The 12691-nt window shown below is 45.0% G+C and overlaps 1 long non-coding RNA gene and 2 pseudogenes across 1 annotated transcript; 2 read left to right on the top strand and 1 right to left on the bottom strand.

Annotated features, from left to right (window-relative positions):
• The first annotated feature begins 158 nt into the window (after positions 1–158).
• On the top strand, positions 159–251 carry LOC120100457 (small nucleolar RNA SNORA17; annotated as a pseudogene).
• A 2100-nt stretch (positions 252–2351) lies between these two features.
• On the top strand, positions 2352–2918 carry LOC148007938 (large ribosomal subunit protein eL19 pseudogene; annotated as a pseudogene).
• A 6302-nt stretch (positions 2919–9220) lies between these two features.
• Positions 9221–12144, bottom strand: LOC103691381 (uncharacterized). Its single transcript, XR_015653747.1, has 2 exons — positions 11521–12144; positions 9221–9510 (listed from the first exon to the last, which is right to left on the bottom strand). It is a non-coding gene; the product is annotated as an uncharacterized LOC103691381 (long non-coding RNA).
• Positions 12145–12691: the final 547 nt, after the last annotated feature.

Genomic DNA, 12691 nt, shown 5'->3' with positions numbered 1-12691 from the left:
AACTCACAGGGATCTGCCGGCATCTGCCTCCAAGTGCTGGGAAGAAAGGCATTCACAGCCCTTCTTTCCTAGTGTGTTTAATTTTATAAGAAACTCCCAAACTATTGAAAATGGCCAAGATGAAACTTCTTTGTATGCTAATTAAGAATGAAAGACATCCTGTCCCTAGAGGCACTGCAGGCGTGGCTGCTGTGTCACATGTGCATTGGTAGGTGACAGAGAGTCAACCTATGAACATCCGAATGACTAATAACCTAATGTTCCCTGAAAAATATCAAGCCAGAGATGACCACTGGTCCAGTGCCATGGAGACAGGTTCCAGGGTAGGGAACAAGACAGAGACTAGAAGAATTCCTCCTGGGAGTGAGTTCGAAACAGTCGACCCTCCCTTGGGGTCACTTAGGTGGCTGGGAGAGAAGTGAGGCCAAGATGACCACCAGACCTGAGCCGTGGGAGCTCAGACAGGAAGCTAGCCCGAGCTGACCTCTGGCCTGGAGCAGTGCAGGCCTGGAGGGACAGACCGTGCCTGAGATAACCCCCACCCAGCACCATAATGCCTGAGAGAGGCATAGCACTCCTGAGATGATCTCAGACACTCGGAGACCACTAGAGCCTTGGCGCCATAAGGAGCAAGTAAATGGTGGAGAAATGGAAGAGAAAGAGAAACAGAAGGATGCAGGTACAACGAAGAGAGGCAGAACTCGAAGGGAGTGAGGAACAGTCTGTTTATGAGTAGCCAGTGATACCACTGGGACCATGGTGGGCTCCTGGTCTGGGCTGCTACCGGGGAGGTGGAGGGGGACGTCTGGGTCTGTGGCCTTGCAGTGGTCTGACCTGCAGTCTGGGGCCCGAATGTTGATGTCTGAGGACTGTGCGAATTAGCCTCAGCCCTCACCTGGGCATCGTGGGAGAGCTGGCCCTAGGGGTATTGTTGTACAGGGAAATGTTAGTGATCCCCAAGAAAACAGACAGAAACCAACCTGATGCATCTCACAGCAAGGTCTTGGGAGTCACATCATAAACTCGATTTCTGCTCCTCTCTGCATTGGTGGGCATTAGGCACGGGGTGGGCTTGTAACCTGGGGGTACAGGTTTGTTGGAGGAATAACCTGGAGACACTGGTCTTGTTGGGGATTAGCCTAGAGACTGGAGCTAGGCTTGGGTTTTGTTGAGGGGAGAGGGGACAACTTGGAAACTAATGCTAAGTACCAGCCTCTTCATTTCCCTGAGTTCAAACCTAGGTCAGGTTCTCTAAAATGAAGTCTGAACTTAAAAGATTTGGCATCTCATCATGATAGCAAGAAACCTAACCCCGGGGTTGGGGATTTAGCTCAGTGGTAGAGAGCAAGGCCAGAGCAAGGCCAGAACAAGGCCCTGGGTTCAGTCCTCAGCTCTGGAAAAAAAAAAAAAAAAGACAAAAGAACAAAAAGAAACCTAACTCCACCCCTAGTCAGTTGCAGTGCTCTGTGGGAGTTGCTGGTGAGCCTGCCCTGAGAATATGACTCCTCTACCAATCTCCTCCTGTGCTGTAGTGTGATTAAGGGAGATCCTTACAGGCAGGAGATTGGGGTCACGAGAGCATGAGAGCAGACCCTGCCCCTCCCCTGGGCAGCACAGTAGAGTTGACCTTGGATATAGGGGGTTCCAAATGAGCTGCCCTGAGGGTGTGAATGTGGGAGAGCTGGCCCTGCCTCTTGTCTGCTATGTCATGGCTGTATGAGAAAGAAATCACCTCCCCTCTTTTGCCTTCACCGCCAGCAGGGGTCTGGAGAGTTGTCCCCAGCAAGGTTAAGAGAGCAGGAAGCTGTCCCTTCTCCTCACCTGGGCAGCACAGTAGAGCTGGCCCTTATGATGGGGACTTGTTGGAGCTGGCCCTGAGGTAAGGGGAACTGGAGAGCCAGAGGGCTAACCAGTTCAGGAATCTCTCAGGCTCACGGCCAGGGCTTTGAATTGGTCCATCCCAACATCTACTCCATTGATGAACTGCTGGAGTGCATGAAGACACCAGTTCTATAGACACCAAAACTCAGGATCTGAACCCCAGTGTTCTCTGATTTGTGACTTTGTCTGCCCCTCAATTAGATGTAAATTTCAACATGATTGCCTCCTTCTACAAACTAACCATACCTTCATCGTTAAGGATTAAAGGTGTGCACTAAGGGAGTGCCTATGTGTGTTCTAGCCAGATCGTACTGTAATCCAGGAGGCGTCTGCATTCCAGTTGGATCATATCTTTGGATGGGATCCCTTGCCAGAGCAGCCATATTGCTGGATTAAAATTCTTCTACACACAAAGAACTGATAAAAAGTTTTTAAAATAGCTCTTCCCTGTTGCTGCTGTGTCTGCAGCCATGAGCATGCTCAGGCTGCAGAAGAGGCTTGCCTCTAGTGTCCTCCACTGTGGTAAAAAAGAAGGTCTGGTTAGACCCCAATGAGACCAACAAAATCGACAATGCCAACTCCCGTCAGCTGACCAAAGAAGGACTGATCATCCAGAAGCCTGTGACTGTCCATTCCTGGGCCTGCTGCCGGAAAAACACCTTGGCCCGATAGAAGGGCAGGCACATGGGCATAGGGAAGAGGAAGGGTATTGCCAACGCTCGGATGCCCGAGAAGTTGACCTGGATGAGAAGGATGAGGATCCTGAGCTGGCTTCTCAGGAGATTCCGGGAATCTAAGAAGATTGTATCACAGCCTGTACCTGAAGGTCAAAGGGAATGTATTCAAAAACAAGCGGATTCTCACAGAGCAGATCCACAAACTGAAGGCAGACAAGGCCCACAAGGAGCTCCAGGCTGACCAGGCTGAGGCTCGCAGGTCTCAGACCAAGGAAGCACGAAAGCACCGGGAGGAGCGCCTCCAGGCCAAGAAGGAAGAAATCATCAAGACTATCCAAGGAGGAAGAGACCAAGACATAAAGCTTCCCTCCTGTCTGTACATAGTGGCCTGGCTGTGGCCTCACATGGTCATCAAAATAAAACAAGCCTTAAACAAAAGTTTTTTAAAAAAATTAAAGACAAAGAAATGGCCAAACTGTCCCCCAACATCTTCCATGCCAGTGTCAGTAAGAGTTCCTGTGGTGCCCACACTGATGTGGTGTTCTGGATTTAGGTGGTTCTAATGGGTATGGAGTAGTGCTAACTCATGGCTTGCATTTTTCCGCAAGGACGTGCAGTGGGGAACAGGTTTTCATTCTCTTGCTTGCTGCCCAAATTCCTTGTTGGGGTATCGTTAGGTCTTTGGCTTGATTTTTAAATTAGGTCACTCATCGCTTCAGTGTTGATTTGTATATGTTGTGTGTTTGGATAAAGTTATGTTTCACAAGCGTCATTTGTGTCTCACGCCATTTTAATGGAAGGACAGCTTGTCATCATTCCTTTCATGGACCATGCTTTTGCTGTCACACTTAAAAGCTCATCCCTGTGCCCAAGGCCATATTTTCCAGGAGTTCTATAATTTTGCATTTCATATTACATCTGTGATCCATTTGGAGTTGGTATCTATAAGACCTGCGTCTAAATTGATTTTTTTTTAACATGGATTTTTGAAAGCTAGTCTCTCCGCCCTCTTGGTTTTGCTCCACAGTTAAAGATCATTTCTGGGCTTTCTATTCTGTCACGTTGATTTGTCTTTTTTTCCTTCAATTTAGTGTCTTGATGACAATAACTTCATAATCAGTCTTGAGGCTGGGCAGGGTCAGTCCTCCAACCTGGTTCTCCTGAGGGCTGGCTCACGTCCCTTAGACTTGTGTCTTTTCATAGATTTACAGTCACTTCATCGGTGTCCTCAAAATCACTTGTTAGGGTTTGGGTCAGGACCTCCCTGCCTCTGAACAGAGTGTCTATATATACATTGGGGTTCTGTGATTGTGTTCATATAAAACTTGTATAGATTTTATTAGATTTATGCCAAGGTAAGGCTCTGTGTTTTAAGTTTCAATCCCTTATTCGCTCCTGGTATGTAAAAGAGCAATGGAGTTCTTTATGTGTGTGTGTGTGTGTGTGTGTGTGTGTGTGTGTGTGTGTGTGTGTGTGTATACAGATGCTGATGTGCACATGTGGAGGTCAGAGGTCAACCTCCAGTGTCCTTCCCTCAGGTACCTTCCATTTTTTGTTTGAGACAGAGTCATATTGTCTAGAAACTTCGCAGTATGGCCCAGGAGAGCTGGTTCACAATCTTCCAGAGATCTGTCAGGATCCACCTCCCTTATAGCCTTCTCTGGGATTGCAGGATATACCACACCTGAGTATGGTATTGTAGCGGTCTAACCTCAGGTCTTTGTGCTTCCCAGGCAAACACTTTACCAGTTAGTCTATTGTGCTGATTAGTTTCATGTCAATCTGACACAAGCTAGGGTCATCAAACAGGAGGGCATCATGGAGTAAATGCCTCCATAAGATCTGGCTGTGGGTAGACCTGTAGGGCATTTCCTTAATTTGCAATTCATGTGGGCGAACCAGCCCACTGTCGGCAGTGCCACCCCTAGGCTGGTCCTGGGTTCTCTAAGAAAGCAGCCTGATGGAACCAGTGACCAGCACCCTTCCATGGCTTCTGCATCAGCCCCTGCCTCCAGGTTCCTGTCCTGCTTGAGTTTCTATCCTGATTTCCTTCCACGAGAGTAAGCCAAATAAAATATTTCCTCCCCAAGTTGCTTTTGGTTATGACATTTCATCATAGCAATAATAACCCTACGTAAAAGAGCCATCCCCCACAGCCTAATGGTGGACATTATAGACTGTAACTCCTGTGAACAAAGGTAATTTTACTTCTTCATCCTAGTCTGAGTGCATTTTACTTCCTTTGAGAGCTGGGCTCCCAGAACCTGGTGAAACAAAATAGGAAGTAAAGAAGTAAAGACATCCTCGTCTTCCTCCTGAAATCTACAGGAAGCCTTACACTTTCCCACCGCTATCATAAATGTACAGGTGTGGGTTCTTGCATGAACGCTATCAGTGAATGTGATTGAGGAATTTCTTAATAAATACTTACATTAAAACATACACAGAAAAATGTCAGTAATGGATTTAATCACGAGAAAGAAACTTGTCATGAACCTCATTTGTCTAAGCTTGGACTGTACTTTGTTGTGGAGGTAAAAACTCCAGGCCGGGTAGGGTGGAAACAGTTTGCAACGGGATGATTTAATTCTCAGTTGGCTCTGAGTTTAAAATAATTGTTTTATTTAATTGTTTGTTTTAATTTTTTGTCTTAATTGTTTTGAAGTTTTAAACTTCTTGAAGTTATTAAGGATTATAATTAGAAAAACTTCACGTCTATGAGATTCTTAACATCAGGATGAGGTTAAGAGTTGTCTCTCTCCCCAGCTCCGAAAAAAAGAACCAAAAAAAAAAAAAAAAGAGTTGTCTCTCCTCTTCCTCCCACTGGTTTGTTATGTGACTGTTTTTGTTTGTTTTGTGACTGTTTGTTTGTTTTCAGAGCTACAGATTTAACACAGGGCCTTTCATTTTTAACAGTATTTTTCATTATTTTGAATATTTTACTTATAAAATCAGTCATACCATTTTATGAGCAGTCCCATTCTGCGAACCTCGGCAGATGCTACTTTGTGGCAGCTCGTCATGGTTTGTTTGCTGCAATTGTTACAAAATATAAACTCAGGAGTTCTGACTGTTGGTGGGTTTGCTTTGCTCTGTGGCACTGTGGATTCAACCTTAAGGCTTGGAGTATGCTAGACAAGTGATCTGCTATGCAGCAGCAGTCATAACCCTTTCTGAGAAAGGATGCTGTGCGCTGCCTGGACTGACCTTGAATTCACTATACAGTCCAGGCCTTAAGCCTGCACCTCCTTCCCGCCCCCGCTAATGGGGTTGCAGCGTGAGCCACCGTATGTGACTCTCAGGGTCTTAGCTGGTCTCCAAAAGTTTGGTAATGTGACCTGTAGAAATCTAGCGCCACTCAGAAGAACTGAGGAGAGGCAGGTTGAAGCGGACCTGGAGGGAAGTGCTCTGCTTCGTACGTGCTCGGGAATCCTCTGACATCTCCTTCAGTGTTTGCTGGCCTTGGACATCCCATGATCCCTGAAAGGGTGATTTCTAGCTCTGAAGACTTAGATATAATATAGACCCTCTCTTCCTTGGGTGCATTTGTAATCTAAGTTACCCTTACTCTCTCCACTCAGTTGTATGCCTAGGTAGGAAATGGCCCTTTAACACATCTGATCTAAATTGGACTCACTTTTGTTTTTGAGCTATATCCCTGTGGACCAAGTATACCCTGACCTTCCATACCTCGCCCTGACCGAGTGCAAATCAATAGCTCACAAAAAAAAAAAAACAAAAAAAAAACAAACAAATAAACAAAAAAAACAGAAACAAAAACAAAAACTAAAAATAAACCATAAGGAGAGGATCGCTCTGAGTACTGATCCCCCAAATGATTTGTCATACAAGAATTGAGTTGCAATGGCAGCTTATTTATTGGGTGTACTCCTGGCCATCTAGTTCATTGGACAATCATTTTAGAAAGATGCTAATAAAAATGGTTTGGATGGCAGCAAAAGCACCAGTTAAGGTTTTGTGCTGAAAGTAAATTCCAGTCTGAATAATTGAACACATCTACCTGGCAGCCACTGGGGCGTGGTAACCATGCTCCTTCTCCCCACTTCCTTTAGTGTCTGCCCTTTCCTCCCAAAGGACATATCATTCCCTCTGTATAGCGAGGTGCTCCCCTCAGGGTTTCACAGCTACATTTTTTTACGAACCAAAAATAATTCACAAAACATCTGTCATGGAGTTGATAGTGGATAGCAAGCCAGGATGGTAGAGCAGTGATTTGTTTCCTCCTCTTAAACCTCCACAGCTGGACCAGTCCAGCAGAGAAGGGACCTGAGCCCAGGGTTCAAAGGCTACCCATTCTTCAGGCCGACTGCATGGCTGCCCTCTGAGCATGGCTACCCTTGGAGCACTAAGAAGACCCTCTTGCCTCAGCACAGTTCCTGATCCACCTCGTCTAATTATGCTGCTTTGTCTCTTGAGAACTAAAGATGGATCTGTGAGGTACTCTTCCCTACAGCTCTGTTCTTAGTATTTACGAGGACATCAGTGCTGCAGTCTGAAGTTAAGAGAGAGAATTTTACAGAACTTGCAGAATGATGAGTGTTATTCCTGCTAATTAGTAGCAAGTTTTCCTGCAGCACCAAAACCCAGGCTCCTTTAAGATCCATCCCACGCTGCACTGCAAATACCTTTCAGCCAGGGTTTATATTTTATTCATCTTATGATACAGTTCCTTTCGGTGCCTGGCCCAGAGACAGCTCTCATAAATTTTAAATGCTTGAATGGCCCTTGAATAAACAGTGACAAAAAAAAATCCATCTATATCCTAAGAGCTGATTTTCAAAATTCTTTTTTATGTGTATCCCTTCTGTGAAAATAGCTTTGTTCCAGAATAACCGCTGGAAATAAAAATACGTTGAAACTAAATATACAGTGAATTGTTTCAGCACACCCAAGTGTGTGTTCTTCAGATCAAACTCAGCATAAGAAAAATTTAGAAAACAAACATTTTAAAGGAGATACCTCAGCTCAGTCTGGGTACATAGACTTGAACTCTCAGCTCCTCACAAGGCAGAGGCAGGGGGATTGTAAATTCAGTCTGTCTCAAAAACCAAAACTCAAGTTTGAGGCTATTCACTGCTCAGTGGTTGGTACACGAGAGAGGGGATGGTAAGTCATGAATTTTCTGTCTTAAGGGAGCTGAGACGGGTCACCGAGGCTGACGATGATGCAGTTGGTGGAAGAAAATAGGCGTCAAACTAACTTGGAAATATTATGCAGATAGTCCCTGGGTGAGGGTGACCAGGCCAGCCTTTAAGCAGCTTGCTTGACTTAAATCAAACTTGGTTTTATGTGAGCACTGCTCTTACGTTTAGGAATGAGTTTTGTGGCTTAGGTCCTCATAGACACACAGTAGTTTACATAAGGATGTAAGGCATCTGAGAACACTACGTGCCTTGTCCCAAATGTGATTGACATTTTTCAAGGAAAACTTTTAGTAAAAGTCAAGTTGCTTCTGTCAGTCTAAGCCCTTCTGAGATTTCAAAGCGGAATGCAAAGGCTTAAGGTCACGGACAGGCATCAAAGCAGGGTGCAGACTCACCGTTAGATAACACTGTTTCAAAGTTCTTAGAAAAGAGGCCCTGCAGACTTCCTGTAGAGGGTCTTGAGCTCTGACTATATGTCATCTGGGACAAGCAGATACAAGTGTAAATGAACTAAAAGCAACAGTGTCTGTTTGCATGGGGGTCAAAGGTCAAGGTCCCTGTGGTGCAAGGTCAGCCAGACTGATGATGATGGTGATGAAAATGTTATCTTTCATCCATGGGAGGAGTGGCATGCCCTATATTTCTGTTTTGTTTCAACAGTTTTATCCAAATGAAATATCACATACCTTACCAGTCACCTATCTGAAGTATACACATCAGTGGTGCTTAATACTTGGCAACCAACCACCATGAGTTTTCTTCAGGGAAAGAAGGCATTTAGCGACCCTCCCCCCCACCCCCCACCCCCGTTGTCTCTCCTGCCCTCCCTTTGCCAGAGGCATCCATCGTGAACATTTATCATAAACATCTAACGTGTTGTCTTTTGTTTTCTGCTTTCTTTAGCAGAACACTTTCAAGATTTTTTAAAACCATACTGAATTTCACTCTTTATTTGAGCAAATCAAATCTCATTATTTGAAAATTGCACATGCTGTTCATCCCAACTTTCCTGAGTGGTTTCCGTTCCTCCGCTATCCTGAAACGGGTGTTAGGAACGTCTGTGCGTAAGTTTTTGCCTGAACATGTGTGTTCATTTCTCTTGGATGGGTACATGCTCGCATAGCCATAGAGAATATGGTAGCTCTGTCTAAACATTGAGAAACAGCCGAGAGCTTTTCCAAAACACAGCAACACTTCGCGTTTTCTCCAACAGCTTATGAGGGTCCCCATTTTGTTCACATCTCAGCCGTACTCACTGTGTGTGATCGGTGGGCGTGAAGTAGTGTCTAAGTGCAGTTATTGTCTGCAGACCTCTGATGATTAAAATTGAGCGTTCTTTTATGTACCTCTGTCCTGGAAGAAATCAGTACATTGAAAGCCCAGATAAATGGATGAGGTGTATGGTCAGAGTAGTTAGTTTTAGACTTTAGTCCTGATTTGTTAGGAAAATTATGTCTTACAATGAAAAACCCACGATTTTGGTCCAATGCGAATAACTTAAATTAATAAACGGATACATTTTATTTATTTTAATGACATTTTGCTTCTGTGTATATGAGTGTTCGTGGTACATATATGTACATATTGTAGTAGCTTGCTGTCCGTAGAGGTCACAAGAACTTCTGGAACTCCAGTGATGGACAATTGTGAGCTGCCACGTGGGTGCTGAGGATGGATGGAACCTGGGTCCTCTGAAGAAGCGGCAACTTTCCTTAACCGCTGAGCCTTCTCGTGGGTCCTGACAGGACAGTGTGACACACAGTGGTGTTCCGGGGGTGTGAAGTGACCTAAGGAAGTACAGGTAAGATGGTTGCTGCCTCAGGTTGCAATCGAGGTGCAGTTACTACTTGGAATGCGGTTTGAAAATTCACAGTAGTAAGACCGACCAAACTGGAATGAGAAAAGTCACTTTAAAGAAAAGGCCTATGATATTGACATAAACATACGAAAAGTAAATATCCAGTTTTTAATCCCTTCAAACGGCAACATGCTATAAAAGATAGTATCTGGAAGCCATATAATTCAATAGTTTTATAATTAAACAGATGGCACGTTTAGTTCCCCTTTAGCCCTAAATAGCATCATCTCTGGCTAAGGTCGCATTTTTCAAACATAGATAATAAAAGTCCCAGTGTTTTAAACAACCCAGAGATTCTCCCGTCCTGAGAATGATCAGCAAAGAAACCGCTCATTGTTCTAAGAGACCGCTTTGAAACTGTTTACATAGGAACTCTATTCTCAGTCCAGACCGTGAAATTTATTCATACGTATTAAAGTTTCTGACAGGTTTTTGACAAAGAGCAGGTAAGAAAAGCCGGAGTCATCAGCAGTTCAATGCAGTTCTGTAGTCACTGTTTGAAACACCCCCCCACCCTCCCCACCCCACCCTCCCCACTCCTATCCCCACCCCCATCCCCGGTGGAGGAAACAAGTGGATTTGGATACATTGTCCTTCCTGGGCCAGTAAACAACATTAAATACCCTCAACTACAGTGAAGCTCCTAGGCTGGGAACGCCCTGAACAGCACTCACTGCCTTTTCAACTCTCAGTATATAATAGCAGAAGTTGAAAAAATTTAATATCTAGAGTAAGGGCAGTTAACTGGCATCATCACTGAGTTCATTTAGGAAACGTTTGCTGCGTGCTGGTTATGTAAAGACACTGCTGACAGAAGTCAGATTCTTTAGGGAGAGCCTAGGGAACAAGGCAGCTTTTGAGATGGTTTGTAACAGTGAGTACCCTTAGGACACTCGCAGGAGAGAAGACAGTGAAGAGCGACAATTATCTCTGAAAAGCAAAACCAGAGGTGGATTTGAATAAATCCCTTCAAGGAAAAGGTAGTCAGTACCTATATATCCTGGAAATAGTTAAATGTCCGTTAAGGTAACTCAAGCAATATGAGATACGGGAAGACATATGGCAGCTTCTAAAGGGCCAGTAGGATAAACAACGAAGTAAGGGGAAACCCTACTGCACCTCAGGAGAGAAGACTACTGGGGGGGGAGGGGGATGTACTGTCAGAACTAAGAGTGGTCGAGAGAGCAGAGTCTTATTAAATCAGTCACCTCCTGGTCTCCTTCTGCTGGGGAATCACAGGTCTTTGAAAATGAAGCTTGACAAAGATGTATTAAAAGTAATTTTCATCGTTTCTGTTGCTTATTCAAAAATGTCAAACAGGAGGTGCATTTTCAATACATACTGCAAAGGTCAAAGTTACTTTCAAAGATTTCTTCAGCAAAGGTGCTAATGGGATTTGCTACAATGCTGGAGAGATTGTGCTAAGCTTTCTCCATTCTGTCCTAAGATTCTTTATTCATTAGTGCGATAGTAAAGTTATAAAAGAAATGAACAGGTTCAAAAGGATGGCTGATAGTCATAACCAGTGGGGAAGAACTCCAACCAAATTTTGAAAGGCAAAAAAAAAAAAAGCAAACTGGTTGGAGTGTTTGATTTGGTGGAAGGGCATGATGGGAAAGCTGGAATGAACGGTAGCTGTGTGTTTGTCTGTATAATTACACAAGTGAAAACCAACAGACACTCCCGTGAGGCAATCGTCATCCAGCATTTGGTCCTGTAAGGAACAATGTCTGCGGGCGCAGATGCCTTAAGCAGCGAGGAGTTTAACGATGTAAAATAAGAATGGGTTACTAATGCTAAGGAACAGAGAACGAGGTAGATATAGGAAAGAGGGCCCATTAGTTTCCTGTTGAAAGTTCTTTCATGGCTTCCAGTCGCAACTGAAATAAACGTAAGGCCCCCTGCGCTGGGGAGATGGCTTAGTGGGTAGAGCACTTACCACGTAAATGTGAGGACCGGAGTTCAGTTCTGTGGAGCTCACGTGAACCCGGAAGCTATAACACACATCTGCAATCCCAGCACTCCTATTGGGCGATGAAGGCAGGAGAATCCCCACAAGTTCAGGGGCCAGCTAGCTTGATGTCTACATTGGGGAGGAGACCCGGCCTGTCTAAAAATGGAAGGAGGGAACGGACACATGAGACTTCCTTCCGATCCCTTCATGCGTTCTGTGGCACCAGTGTGCCTCTGCACAGGTACAGGAACGTGGGCACAAACACAAATAAAAATATGTCCTGCTCATATCCCTGCGGCCTCCTTGACCTTCCCTTTGGTGAGAGCCTTGCGCCTGCTCCCATCTCTCCGGCACCCCTGTGTGTGTAAGGCCTCAAGGAACCCAGGCTGACCTTGAGCTCACTTGTTGACGTTGACCTTGCGTTCCAGTCTCCCCCAAGTGCTGCAACTACCAGTAAGCCCAAATGATTTCCCTCATTTAAATGGTTTTGTCTAAAACTTCATCGAGGACTTTATCGCTACTCTTTCTTCTACTTAAATGTTATTTCAATAGAAAAAGAGTTGGCCCCTGACATCTATCCTCTCTTCACATGCGTTTTAGCTCAGTGCCCAGAATAGAAACTGCATTTCAATTTTCTCTTACAGCTTAGTGCGTCAGTGTGACTAAGGTCTGGCCAAAAAGACACGAGCAGAACAGTTGAGACATTTCTGAGTTGGCGTCCATACAGAAAAAGTGTGTCCTGCCCCCCTGCCATTCTCCTTACGGTTTGGAACTCCATGCTAAGCTTCCCTGGGCAATTCCAGACCTGTGGCTTAGGTGTAACAAGGTAGGAGCTTGGGGTTGGATGGGTTGTCCCAAGGCTACTGTAAGAAGCAAAGCCCAAAGTTCATTTGCTAATCCGGTCTTGTAAGGTCTTTGTTACCCAGATCCAGACCTAACCCCAGTGCACAGCGCGCCCTTCCACCCAAGGGAGTGCAGACCCTTGTCAGCACGTGGGGCTCAGCTCATGTCACCCCAGATCCTCAGAAGAACATTTCATTGCTACTCTGTTGAAAGTCAGTTGGTTTGTTTTTTAATCACTGTCTCCCCCCCCCCCCCGCCCCATATTATTCAGGGGTTTACTTTCCAATTGCTTGTCTTCCGGAGTTCAAGTTTC

The sequence above is a fragment of the Rattus norvegicus genome, chromosome 1, assembly GCF_021556685.1.
Source record: "Rattus norvegicus strain SHRSP/BbbUtx chromosome 1, alternate assembly SHRSP_T2T, whole genome shotgun sequence".
Taxonomy (NCBI): Eukaryota; Metazoa; Chordata; class Mammalia; order Rodentia; family Muridae; genus Rattus; species Rattus norvegicus.
This window is presented reverse-complemented; position numbering and strand designations above follow the sequence as displayed.